General features: G+C 43.6%; 1 long non-coding RNA gene across 1 annotated transcript; it reads left to right on the top strand.

The window, feature by feature from the left end:
* Positions 1–881: 881 nt before the first annotated feature.
* LOC121693228 lies at positions 882–11,578 on the top strand. The gene is made up of 4 exons (XR_006025436.1): positions 882–980; positions 9,612–9,750; positions 10,142–10,309; positions 11,041–11,578. It is a non-coding gene; the product is annotated as an uncharacterized LOC121693228 (long non-coding RNA).
* The last annotated feature ends 2,415 nt before the right edge of the window (positions 11,579–13,993 follow it).

Raw genomic sequence — 13,993 nt, 5'->3', positions numbered from 1 at the left:
CACAGTCTATCCCTACATTAAAATCAATACAATGCAGCTTCAGCTGGAAAAAAAAGAACAGAGACACAAGCACAGAGATGTAATATAAGAATTTGAATTGTACACTAAATGATGCAGACGGCAGGTGGCCTCAGACACGAAGCTCAGAGACTTCTTCGTTACCCTCAGAGCATCTTTATTCTGGGCAGGTTCCAGAGCCCTCGCACATGTACAAATTGTAAGTACCATCACCTCTATTATAATGATGCACAACATCTGTATAGACAATAGCCTGGAAAACAGGTTACACTATACTTCTGCGGTATGCCAAAGAATGCTGGCACCTGAAATAAAAATAGATTCATGAATATTTTATGGACTTTTTAGGGACACTGTAAGTTGAGACTCTTGTTATGTCATATTTTTACTGTCCCTCTCGAGGTTAAGTGAAAGTGTGTTCAGGGTGTGTCACGCACACAATTCAGGGAACCACACCAAAATATTAAGCTATATTCAGCCCCGTCCTCCGGCTAAATCGGTGAGGCTTTTAGTGCCGGCGTCTGCCAGGGAGCATCAAGTTTTTAGAAGCAGCTGTTAAATTTGCCATGGTCTCTCCCGCAGTTCTTCTCCAGCCCGTTGCACACACGTCTGATTCACCCACCAACCCCCACCTACCCGCTCCACCCACCCACCCTTCCTCATCCAACCCCACCCACCCCCACAATCCACCCACCCCTCCTCACCCACCCCCACCCGCCCCTCCTCTCCCTGCACCTCCTCTTTAACATGCAATTTGGCTCAGCGCTGGAGGGTGGCAGGAAACTCGGAGGATGAAATTTTAATATGTGCCCGTTTATAAGCCCTCCTCTCTCTCTCTCTCTCTCTCGCTCTCTCTCTCTCTCGCACTCTCTCTCTCTCTTGCACTTTCCGGAAGGTCTCAGCGCTTCCTGGCCCTGGCGTGGTTATACGCAATCTCTCGCCGAGTGTACTTCCTGTTCAAGGTGAGACAAGCACTTTAGGAAGGGTTGCAGGGTTCGGGGGGAGGCAGAGGTGGCTGTGGTGTGGTGAGGTGTGGGTAGCTGGGAGGGAATGGGTCTTATCTTCCCAGCCTGCTCAGTCGTTTCTGAAAATGAATGGAGGCGAAGGGGCTGTGTGGAGATGGGGTGAGAGAGTGGAGGACAGAGAGGAAGGAAGGAAAAGAGAAAGAGAGGGATGGAGGGAGAGCGGGATAAGTCTTGGCTTGGGAGAAGAATGAATATTATTGCCTGTCTGTTAATTGCTGTGGGTTTTTGATGAAATATTCAGGGCATTGTGAAGGGCAGAAAATCTGCTCTCTCTCTCTCTCTCTCTCTCTCTCTCTCCCCCCTCTCTCTCTCTCTCTCGCTGTCTTTCTTTCTCTTTCTTTCTCTCTCCCTTTCTCTCACGTCACTGAGTGGATTTGAAGACAGCTTATAGGAACGAAGGGTGAAAAGAACAAAAAGGAAAGAAATGGCTTTCTGTTGATCCTGTTCCAGCAGCTTTGATCATGGTTGTGCAGTCTTTCAGTCTGTTGCTCTGGAAGCTGCCCGCCTCGTGGATTGAGCTTAACCGCACTTGAAAGCAAATATTCTGTCCCGGTTTCTGGCCGGTGTCAGTCACGGCACAGGTACCCCACTACAATACAGATTGAGCACGGGGGATTATTTTGTGCAGGGTTGAATCACTGGGATGGAATAGCATGCCACTTCTCTTGGCCCTCATGGTTGTCAGTTCACTACTTCTTATCTTTCGGTGTTTGAGATGAGCCTCAGGTGGGATCTAACTTCACAGCTGGAGAGCATTTTTCATGCTACCCTTTCTGCCCTCCTGTGATTAGAAATCAGACATAATTTCAACATCTTGTCAAATGACTAGGGATGGATATCGATCAGAAATAAAACATTCATCAAACATAAAACTGAAAATAGATTTCTTCAGAGAAGTGCTTTCCATTTTCAATACATTTACAATAAGCTCAGTACAAACATAGTTAAAATACATTTCAGATACACACAACATGTACGTTCAATATGTACTTGTACTTATGCATACTGTCCTGTATCTGACCCTAGGCAGATGGGTCAGGCCCTTGAGTCGTGGATCTGCTCGAGGTTTCTTCCTATATGTATCTCCAATTCTAGGTAGTTTTTCCTCGCCTCTGTTACCCATGGGCCTTCTTTTTTTCTTTTCTTTTCTTTTCTCTGATTGTCTAACACTCTGTAAAGTGCCATGAGACATGTGTAATGTTTTGGCGCTCTATAAGTACAATTAAATTGTGAGTCCACATGAGCGTGAGTATGACACTGAGGCCTGGAGGGTGCAGCATCCCAGAGCACTGGTATGCCTGTTCTGCACAAGGTGCTGCTGAGTACAGGTCACAGAGCCCTTGGCAGCTTTTAGTATGAAAGCCACATTAACATGCCGCTGAAGTTCAAGCTGGCTGCCCACGAGTGGCGATTGGTTCTGGGTACCTGCCGTGGAAGAGCAGGTCCTTTGAGGGCTTTGTAGGGACACTCAGTTTGTGTGAGTAATAATAAGTGTGAAGAGCACTTTTCATCAATTATACCTCATGCTTCTTCAAAGGAACTTGTTTTCTTGGACCATACTGTTATGATTTTAGACTCACGTGTGTTTAGCTTGTGGTGGGTGTAAAAAGCAAAACCATTGAATTCAGGATTTCCATCCTTAATGTGCCTTTATAGATACTTTATTTAATCTTATCTCCCGGAGAGAAGAAATATTCTTTTCTGATTGGCTGGTGGGTAGCTATTAATTCTGAATAACAGGACACCTATGAAGTACTGTAGTAAAAGTTTAATCACCATTCCATATCAATGCTTATGAATGGTAACAACCATAGTAGGACGACGGTTGAGTCTGAAAGCAGACTTCACAAACAAGCTAAATGTCCACCACTATCACTGTCAAAAGGGCCAAAGAAAGTTGTACAACAAATCGGCTTCTTTTTAAACGGAATCACTTGTTTCCTTTGCGTGCTATAAAGGCATGATTATTGCCTATTGTGGCAACCGGGTGATAAGCGGGATAACGGCCTTCGAGGTGTCGGGTAATACGGAAATAATGGTCTCGGCGGAGGAAACGCCTCTGAGCTGCGCGTTAGGGAGTTCTTTGCCTCTACCTCGTCCATTTATTCCATATAACGGGACGGCACCTCAGCAGCCGTTACATGTACATATGTACACATAATGTACACATAAAATGGACCCTGCTAATAGACCTGAAGATTTTCTTAATTTGTTTCCATGTTTGGTTTCTGTATTTATTCTCCCCTCTCTCTGATGCTCCAGACCACCTGTCATTACAATGGTTGCATTGTACACCCCATGTCTTCCCAGAAGGCTCTCTGCTCTCCGAGAGCCGGTTTCCACGGCACCCACTTCCTCTCTCACGAGCGAAAATGTTGCTACGCCGACAAAAGCAGCAGAAGGCGAGGCCCATCTGTCCAAATTCTCAAATCGCTGCTCAAGTCCCTTTTTATCTCCCTCTCTCTCTTTGCTGGAGTCTTTTTAAGCACGACCCCCATGCCAGCATGTTCAAACGTAGGGTTACAAGTTGCTAAGACAGTGCTGATAAATCTGCCTCTTTCAAAAAAAAAAAAAAAGTCCTCTTTCTTTTATCTCTCTAAGCTTTTGATGAACTGAGTACAGAAAACTGGTGTTGGAGTGTGGAGCATTTGGTTGCTCATGGGCAGATTGTCTGGTATCTGACACCCTTCTGAGGAAGAGCAGGAGATGTTCAAAGAGCGCTGCTAAGTGTTTGTTCCTCTGCCGGCAGCTGTGGCTTTGAAAGACGCCCTCATCTGGTCGTCCAGACGGACCGGCCGTCTCTGGAGACTTTCCTCTCTCTTCTCTTCGCATCATCGATGAGCAAGTTTCAGGTTTTCTCTAGCTGCCATGCTGCGTTATGCAGCGCTTATGGAGATCTTTCATCAGACAGCGCAGTGTGTATGTGTGAGAGTTTTTGTGGTTGATAGAGAGAGTGTGTGTGTGCATGTGTGTGTGAGAAAGAGAGAGTGAGTGAGTGTGTGAGTACGGTATGTGTGTTTGGTTTGGTTTGGTTTGGCTGAATAATGTTGAATTGAAAAGCCAATATAGTCACTATAGATCATCTGTACAAATCTTTTCAGCATTTCCTGTTATTACTCCCTGGGGCGTGTTCAACTTTCATTTCACAAATGTGAGAGCCCTCACCCACACGCACACACACAGAAACACATCCAAATAACACAAATAAATGAGTCCAGCACTTCTCAAGCGAACTACCTTGTAACCATGGAGACTATCAATATCCATGTGTGTACCTGTGACACTAATCCCCCACCTGGCCTCTAGGGAACTGTGGGGGTGGGCAGTGGAGGGAGAGGTTTGGGGGTGGGGGGTGGGGGGGCAGTGGGTTTCTTACCATACCATGCTTTAGGGGGAATAAATAATGTTGATGTTTAACAAGGTCATAAAACGGTGTGAGGCCGCACGTTTAGGGGGCGGCAGGAGCCTTCTTTATGGGGAAACGATCTGGATGTTTATGGGCCTGCTGTTGCAAAGCCCTGGAGAGAGAGAGAGAGAGAGAGAGAGAGAGAGAGAGAGAGAGAGAGAGAGAGAGAGAGAGAGAGAGAGAGGCCAGAGAATGCTAAGCCCCTCGTAAGTCTCTCCCAGGGATGTTCGTTGCACGGGAGGGAAGAGAGAAATGGAGAGCCCTTTGGGAGCAAGAGTGAGAGTGGAGATAGAGAGCTGATAGAGAGGAAGAAAGAGATAGATAAATAGACAAACAGAGGGAAAGAGAGATTCTTAGAGGTTTGATGTCTGGTTTGATTGATGGGAGGATTTGTTTGTGGAGGTCTAAAACTGGACATCAAACTTTCTCGTGATCAGAGTCATTTGTCAACTCTGACTCTTACAATCCTTGTTTCTAGAAAGATGCCAGGCACAAATGGGAGTGATGACTTGTGATATCAGTCATCTTGTGGCCAATGGGAACCCTCTAAATGTCACTAACCCCTAACTTGCCACCAGACACTATACTTGGCCAGGTAGTTCTAGTTCCTTATCACAGGCCTATTGAGAAAGTATTTAACCTCTATAACTAACTATACAGTATGAAAAACATTAACAACATGTATTACCATAATTATGAGAGATTAAATTTAATGATTAGAAATAAGATTCCGTAAACCGCCTAGAGAAGCCCAAATCAAAGACCAGGAACTAAAAAAAAACATTCACACTCAAAACCTCCCGGATAGGGCACACAGGACAGAACATTAGCACATAAAATCAGACGAAAACCAGTGAACCACTGGTGTAATATACTGTATATATTTGAGCTTTATGTGCATTAAGGTAGCCCCCTCTCCCCCTGCTAAACAGGATAATAAAATTACTCTGGTGAAGTACTTTGCAGGTTCACAGGCCAGTATGCTGTACCCATTCCCCCATGAGTTGCATGTTATTGTTGTACAGGTACTTTGTAGTATGTAGATAGTGTAATTGTTGAGGTTTGTTGTGCACAATTCACTATGAACCAGTAACCAGTGGTGGAGGAAGTACTGAACCTCAGTACTTAAGTAAAGTACAAATACACAGAGAAATATTTACTTTAGTAAAAGTAAAAGTACCACAATGACAACCCTACTTAAGTAAAAGTAAAAAGTACCTGCTTTTAAATGTACTTTAAGTATTAAAAGTAAAAGTATTTGCATAATGATTTATTCTCTTAATATCTATATTCTAAAAGAAAAAATAGTATGGGCTGTGGCATTTTAATTAAGCTAGTTTTAGGTTAGGCAATATTCGACTAGATAGTTTTAAGCTAATGCAATTGTGCTTACCATCTGTGGCCCAGTTTACATTCTGACCTACAATTCTAGAGACTGTAATTCTGGTTATCTACTAGGGTGGTCTGCTGAGTATATCATTCAGGAAAACACGAGAGCCTGAAGTTTAACGGGGTAGACCAGGGAAACGTCGGGTGGATCGTAATGCCAATTCTGCTGATTGAACAGAAAAGTTGCTGAGAAAGGTGTCTTTATGATTAGGTTCAGTTTCACTTGCGCAGACGCACATCATAGACATTGAATGAGCGCTCACATTTCTATCCCCCCCCCCCCCCCCCCCCAATTGTAGGCTATGCCTCTTTATTTGATCACACACAATTAAGAAATATTTTCTAATCTGGAAAATGCTACGTTTTTTTTTTGGCCAGCGGTTCTATAATAGTCTACCGTTTATTTGTGCCGCAAATGATCAGACGTGTGACAGAAGCATGGGCATAGCCTGTAACTTCGCTGATCTGCGGATAGCAATCTCATCGGAGAGGAGGCCCTAACGCTGCAGATAACAGACAGAGAAAGGCACAGAACACAGTTGCATGTCCAGTGTAGCCATGGGTCTGGTGAATATAGCCTACCGAATGCAGATGGCTACAAGCTCACGCTTTGCCTGGTCTAGACTAGAAGCTTATGTTTCAAAGATTTAGAAGCTGGGCACGTAGCGCTCCAGAACATGTGGTAGCAACCCCGCCCCCTGGTAAAACAAACGTGTTTGTCAGAGAGAAAAAATATCTGATCATAAAATGTATCATAAAAAGGAACGATGGTGTTGTAAAAATGTAGCGGAGTAAAAGTACAGATAATTGCTGTAAAATGTAACGAAGTAAAAGTCAAAAGTATGCACTATAAATTCTACTTAAGTAAAGTACAAATACGTGGAATATTTACTTAAGTGCAGTAACGAAGTATTTGTACTTCGTTACATTCCACCACTGCCAGTAACACCATTATACACTTTGTCAGTGTTTTAACACTGTAATTCCCTTCAAACATCATCAATGGGTCTCCAACTTCCTGAAAGGCATAAACAGTATGGGTAGGGGTTAATGTCTAACCCTCCCTCACCCCATATACAACAAAAATATATTTTTGAAATATATGTAAATATTCAAAAAATATATTTTTGACACTTAAAACATATTTCAATATATTTATTTTCTGTACCTCAGCACTGGAGTCCCGCATGGTTCTGTTCTGGGCCCCCTACTGAACTCACTGGACACCTGTGACCGTGTGGCTACTTCCAACTCTATCATTGTCAGGTTTGCGTACAACACTGTTGTGGCTGGCCTAATCTGTGATAATGACAAGAAGACTCTCTTGGAGAAGGAGGATTAAAAGCCTGGTGCCAAGAGAACAACTTCCTTCTGAATATCAGCATGAAGCAGGAAAGAAGTTACCACACCCTTTGGTGCATCAGGAATCCAGTGGAGAGATTGGACAGAGTACACCATGCAGGGCCTGTCATGTTCCTGTCACATCAACACACTGGTGAAGAAAATCCAGCAGCATCTTTACTACCTTACATGCTTAATCTGCCCTCAGAGATGCCAAGGAACTTTTACTGCATAATCGAAAGCACCCAGCACCACCTAAATAATACACTCAAAGTACCCTGCATCCATAAATATTTACTATAGGCTATACTGTATATTGGCAGTTTCTCTACAACTGCCTCAGCCTGATGTTGCACAGCTCATTCATTTAGCACAAAAATGCACTTTACTCCAAATACAAGGATATATTTTATGCTACACTGATGCATATCTTGTACTGTATTTCTATATGTTTCTTTTTCTATATTTGGTCATTTCTGCTTTGCATATATTTTATCTTTATGCCACAGACAGTTTTAGTAAGTATTTCACTGCATGTTGGTAAGTGTGGCATAAAAATGTAATTAAATTAAAATGGAGTGATTGTTTCATAATTGAATATGTACACAAGTGTACTTGGATAGCACTCAAACACTCAAATGATGAGAATCTTGCTGCGTGGGAAAAATTGGACCATCTTGCAGCTTCTTTCACAGCATCAGAATAATTGTTAACACCCGCACTATGTGTTATTGACTTGCAATGCTCCTCGAAGGCATATTCAAATCCAATCCCGTTTGGTCATTACATGTTCGATTCCATTTTAAATCAGGTGAGGAGCTGACCGAGAAAAGAATGGATCGGCATGTGAAATTCACACTGGCTTCCAAAGAGCTTCATCAGTGGCAACCAAACTAGGAAGATATTGAGCCAAATATAAGCCCAGCTCCAGCTCGAGAGCACTCATAATAACACAAGTTAAAACAGTGAACCAGCCACTATTCACAGTCCTCATGTTAGTCTGTGGTTTTAAAGATGTAAATGGCTTCGGACACATGAAGTCATTCAGTTTCACCGCATTGCATCATCAACAGTTTACTTCAGCTTACTGCATCTTCAACTAACCTTGAAACCACCAAGCGCTGTAGCCAAGATGATGCATTATGGATCAAATACTGTCTATGCCCTGATGAATGTCCATAATCACTGTGCACTTACAGAAAATAAACATGTACAATGTTACAGCTGGTTGTGGTCATGTCTCCTTTTTGCCACTGTAAGGATTTGCATGACCAACTCATCCACTGTTTTGACTACACCGTAGTGCCCCCCAGTGACCATTCCCAGTGGCCTACCCATAGTCCTTCTCCTTTGATAGCCTCAGCGCCCAGTCATTTCATTGGATAGGAGTGCTTCTCTATACTCCAGGCTATAAAAGAGCTGTTTTATTGGGTTTAATAATCCACTGGCCCAGGGCTAACCTGCAGCACAGAGCACAGGAGAAGGTAATGGATTTTAAGATTGCTTTCACTATTGATGTAAACTTCAGCACAGCGTGATCACTATTCTCTGCATGGTGAGAGTGTCGGTAACCTACAGTATGCAGTTTAGGTTGCTTACTCGATATGTGTGCTGACTTTCAGAATTATCCAGAATATTCTGGGATGTTTCATGTTCACTTCAAACCTCATGTGGTCTCATCACATGTGTTCTTTCTCTCTTTCTCTCTCTCTCTCTCTCTCTCTCTCTCTCTCTCTCTCTCCAGAGTTGCTTTTTCAGTTTACTTTTTCTTTTTTCCCTCATCTTTTCTCTCAGTTGTATTTGCTGGTCTCTCATTGCAACCTATCACCTGTATATTTTTCTTTTGAACTTCATTTATGTCTCTTTCTTGTATTTTTCCTGTGTCTCTTGTCTCTTTTCCTGTGTCTATTGCCTTTCATTGTTTGTCTCTGATTTGACCTTTCACCTGCCTGGATTCTCTTTCTCTTTTTTTCTTTCCTTTCTTTAGTCATAATCATAATTTCCCTATACCCTTTAATGTTCCAATTGTGTCTTCGTTTATGCCTTCCTCTCTTTCTGTATCTATCTTTCTTTCCTTCCTTCTCCCTTCTCTCTGTCTCTCCCTTCTCTCACTCCCCCTCCCTCTCTCCTTTCATTTCCATAGGGAGCCCCCCACTGTTCCAAAGGCGCTCTGTGCATCATTAAAGAGTCAGAAGAACACCTTGTTACTATTACCTTACCTTATCCCTTTACCCAGGGACAACCTCGTCCCCCACCACCCAAAACATTCCTCCTGCCCTCATCTTACTCCATCCTCATCTCAGAATCTCTCCTTCCCTCCTTCTTACCGGCTTCGTTTAATGCTTCAGTCATTTTTGGTGCTCTGGAGTTTGGTCATGAATTAGTAACAGGTCTCAAATGCTTTCCTTCTTACGTAATGTTTGTGTGCGTAGGAATGTGACCTTGTGCTAAACTGCGGAGAAGTTTTGGTGTCGCCCAGTCGTGGATGGGCTGTGACAGCAGTGGACGTGCCAATGGACTTGATGAGTGGCCATCACAGGGATGGATGTCTCCATAATACACTAGCCTGAGGTAGATTAAACTTGATTGCAGAGCCTGTGCCTCTTGTTTAGGCCTTTGCAAGGTGTGGTCAGCAGAAAGAGGTGGGGTTCTGCATAGTATACAGGCTACTAAATAGTTGTGTGTAGCATGGACACGATGCTGTCATCATACATCTGACCCCATCACAGTACTGTTGTGAAGTCTTTGTTTTGGAATTGCAGTGCCTCTTTGTTAAGGTCAACAAGCTGAAATGTTAAACCTGCACGTGGCTTATTTGAATGAATAATTCAAAATCCAAACAATATTACATCCTGTATTCTCTGAGCCGAGGTGAGTCGTGTCAACCCTGATGCATTGTGGGATATGTTTGTGCATATGTAGGTGTGTGCAGATGTTCAGTACGCTACCTTTCTCCACACAGTCTTATGGAAGCCAGGGCTGGCACATAGGGGCGAGGTGATCTGTATTCGCCAGGACCAGGAGTCAGGACCTGGGGTTTGAGGATCATCAGAGGAGAACGGCAGAGGCAGAGGTGCAGACAGGAGGGGCCGTAAATATTGATGAGGAGCCGACGCGCACAGGAAAGACGGTAAATACATGATCAGGCAGACAGAGGAGACCTTCAGGGGGAAAAAAGACGGTTCGTTGCAGTTATTTCATCCATGCAACACCCGGGCTGACAGGCAAGGCCAAGAGGAGTGGCACTGACACACACTCTGTTTGGCAAAGTTTGGGGTTCACTTCAGGATTCCGTGGTGTATGCACGCAAACTTACGGCTATGTGCACCTATGTGATACATAAAGCCGCCCATGCATATACACACACATATACACATATACAAAAAGGCTCCCATGCATACTGTAAACACACACATATACACATATACAAAAAGGCACCCATGCATACACACACACACACACACACACACACACACACACACACACACACACACACACACACACACACATACATGCATAAAGGCGCCTATACATACACACACACATATACTGTACACATATACACACATACATAAAGGCACCCATGCATATACACACTTAGTAATACATAAAGCCGCCCATACATACACATACACATACACATACACATACACATACACATATAAGGCACCCATGCATATACACACTTAGTAATACATAAAGCCGCCCATACATACACATACACATACACATATACATACACATACACATATAAGGCACCCATGCATATACACATATACACATATGCATAAAGGCGCCCATGCATATACACACATCCACACAAGCACACAAATGCTTACGTAAGTTTTATTGCAACTACAGCTGGAGACAAGGAGCTGCTCAAGGAGGACAAGGACAGGAATTCAATTATTCATCATCTGAAATGACTGTAAAAGGAATATAGTAGAGATGTTGAAATGACTGTAAAAGGAATATATTGTAGTACAAATGTTGAAGGGGGGGGGTGAGAGTGAAAAAGAAGCAACGCAATCAAAACAAAGTTTTAGGCAAAGGCCAGTGCTGACGTCCAACAGGAGAGCGTGCTCTGACTGAGAACAGCTGGAAGGCAGGCTTTGAACTCTTCTGCCTCCTCTGCCTCTCTGTGAAGTCCTTCTCAGGCCCCAGAGCAGTTGTGAAGGCTCAGTGCTGGATTACTCTGTGGCTTTGGTGAGATCCCTATGACTCACAGGGTTTCATAGCAAACCAGACTTCCTAATTCTTTTCCATCTCAGTGTTATGCTAAATGTGTCCATTGTGTGTGTGTATGCGATTGTAGGTGTGTGTATGTATGTATTGTTGTGTGATGCAAAAGGGAATTCATACTCACAGTCCATATGTGTATATGCATCCTAAAAGACATTTTGAAATGAAAAAAGATTGACAGTAATAAACCACATGCAGGATAAGTTTCCACTGTCCTGGGGATAGCTTTCCCCGCTTACCTTTTTTCTGCTTATATAGTGAAGTTGAGCTCCACAGGCTGCTTCTGGAGGTCTCTCTTCCACCTCACAGAGGTCACACACACACACACACACACACACACACACACACACAAACACAGACAATCATGGTTAGATCTTCTCACACCAGAACACCATGACAACAGATTTATTGGACAATAACTGAATTCATTCGATGTGAAAAGCCAATGATATCATGGAGTTCATGAGGAACCTTGTAGATGAAAGTATGGATGCTGTTAAATATATAAATGTATTAGTGGGACATGAATGCTTCCTTCTGTTCCATCTTGGTCCACGGTGTGCAAAGAGTTATGGGACCCACTCGTCCTCCACACACACTGACTGCTCTAGGCATCTCCTCTGCTCCTCCTCCTTGCCAAGCCTACTCTGTGTCTACTCCTGATTTCTGACAGAGCGGATAAATGCAGAGATGAATTCAATTACTTCCCTGCAAGAGGGAGGAGAAGGCAAAGAGGATCCAGCAGCATCAACACCTCGTTTTCCAAAGGAAGGCAGCTTTACACATATGGATTATTTCTTCTCTCGCCCTTTCTCCTCTCTCTCTCTCTCTCAGTATGTGTGTGTGTATGTGTGTGTGTGCGTTTGTGTGTGTGTGTGTGTGTGTTTGTGTGTGTGTGTGTCTGTGTGTGCAGTTTGTAAGACTTTAAGCTCTTAATCTGATCCATTTTCATATGTGCCCGAGGAAACAAAAAGATGTAAAATGTGTTTTTGTTCCAATACGAAATGCTCTTTCTCTCTCTCTCACACTCTCACTCACACACACACACACACACACACACACACACACACACACACACCAGGAATAGGCTGACATACAGCTGTGAGTAATTGCACACATTGCATCCTTGATTAAGATCATTTGGCTAATGAATGGATGTCAATAAAGTTAATCAGTTGATCGCTGGTGAGAAACAAGGACACAATCTGCATTCATGAATTTGCCAGTTCCCCTGGCATACTCTCCTTTTTTCCTATCTTTGTATCATTTCATTATTCTAGGATGATGTTTTCCATGCCATGCCATTCATCGCTTTATGGAAGTAATATGTGGCTTGCCTTAGAGGCCATCCACAGAATGCTGTGGAGCAAAGTGGTCAAGAGTACCCTCTGGTGGATGTCACAGGTATAGCAGCTATTACATGGGAACATATTTAAACAGGGAGAAGAGAAGGTATGCATTCTGACAATGGATCTGCTATACAGCCCGCCAGTCACACACACACACACACACACACACACACACCTCATCCTTCGGCCTTAGTTCCATCTCTGTTCTACACACCCAGACTTTACCCTCCTACCCCTTTCCCTCCCAGCTGTTTCCTGAGCCTTGAAATAGAGTGCAAGTCTGTGTGCTGCCCTTTACGTCCGTCCCCACCTGCGCCAGGCGTCTCCTGCTTCTTTGCCCGTGTTACACAACAGCCCCTGCCCTCAGCAGCCAGCTCCCCACAGACAGCCCCTTACAGCACCCGGCCTGCATTATGCATATCATACACACACACAGCAGCAGCAGCAGAACCAGCAGCCGCAGCCGCAGCAGTGGTCCAGATCCCTGAGGAGGGCCGTGGAGACTGACAGGACGTCCAGCGGGGAGAGAGGCAGCAGCCTGGAGACGCCACCGTGTTCTTTCCGCCTGTCGGCAAGCGATGATGTTAGCTTTTCTGACAGTGAAGTGTGTATGAGACGTGATGGTGAAGGCTGCAGAGGAATGGAAAGCGAGCATGCTCTGTTAAAACAGGAAAGCTGAGGAGGTCTGAGAAAGGGCAGGACACACAGAGGGAGCAGGAAGTGGTAGAGAATGGACAGACTGGAGATCTAACATAGCACATACAGTATACTACGTCCAGGTAGTCAGCAGCAGTTGCTACTGCATACAGTCACATCACAACATATTCCTATGCAGAAAATGTCATAATCTAATAACAAAGATAAATCAATTTACAGGGAAGTTATGGTTATGGTTCTTGGCAGATGCTTTTGTCCAAAGTAAAGTACAATAATAACAATAAACATTATCAGAAAAATTCAAAGGAGGCATGTAACCAACATACAAATATGAATAATAGTAATAGACTAAATCATTTTAACATAACAAATCGTCATAATAACAAAACCCATTAATAACCAAGTTCAATGGAAATGTTCTAACTGGTGCTAAACTTCAAACAATAGGGCTAAAATATGTTCCTGTGGCTCATTTGGTAAATAAACTCATAGAGAAGTGTTTATAAAAGCAACAAGTTTGTCCAGTTCCACTACCTGCAGTGTTGCAGATATTAATTCCAGCCTTA

Source organism: Alosa sapidissima, chromosome 19 (assembly GCF_018492685.1).
Source record: "Alosa sapidissima isolate fAloSap1 chromosome 19, fAloSap1.pri, whole genome shotgun sequence".
Taxonomy (NCBI): domain Eukaryota; kingdom Metazoa; phylum Chordata; class Actinopteri; order Clupeiformes; family Clupeidae; genus Alosa; species Alosa sapidissima.
Note: the sequence above shows the minus strand (reverse complement) of the source record. Positions and strands in the feature narration are given on the sequence as shown.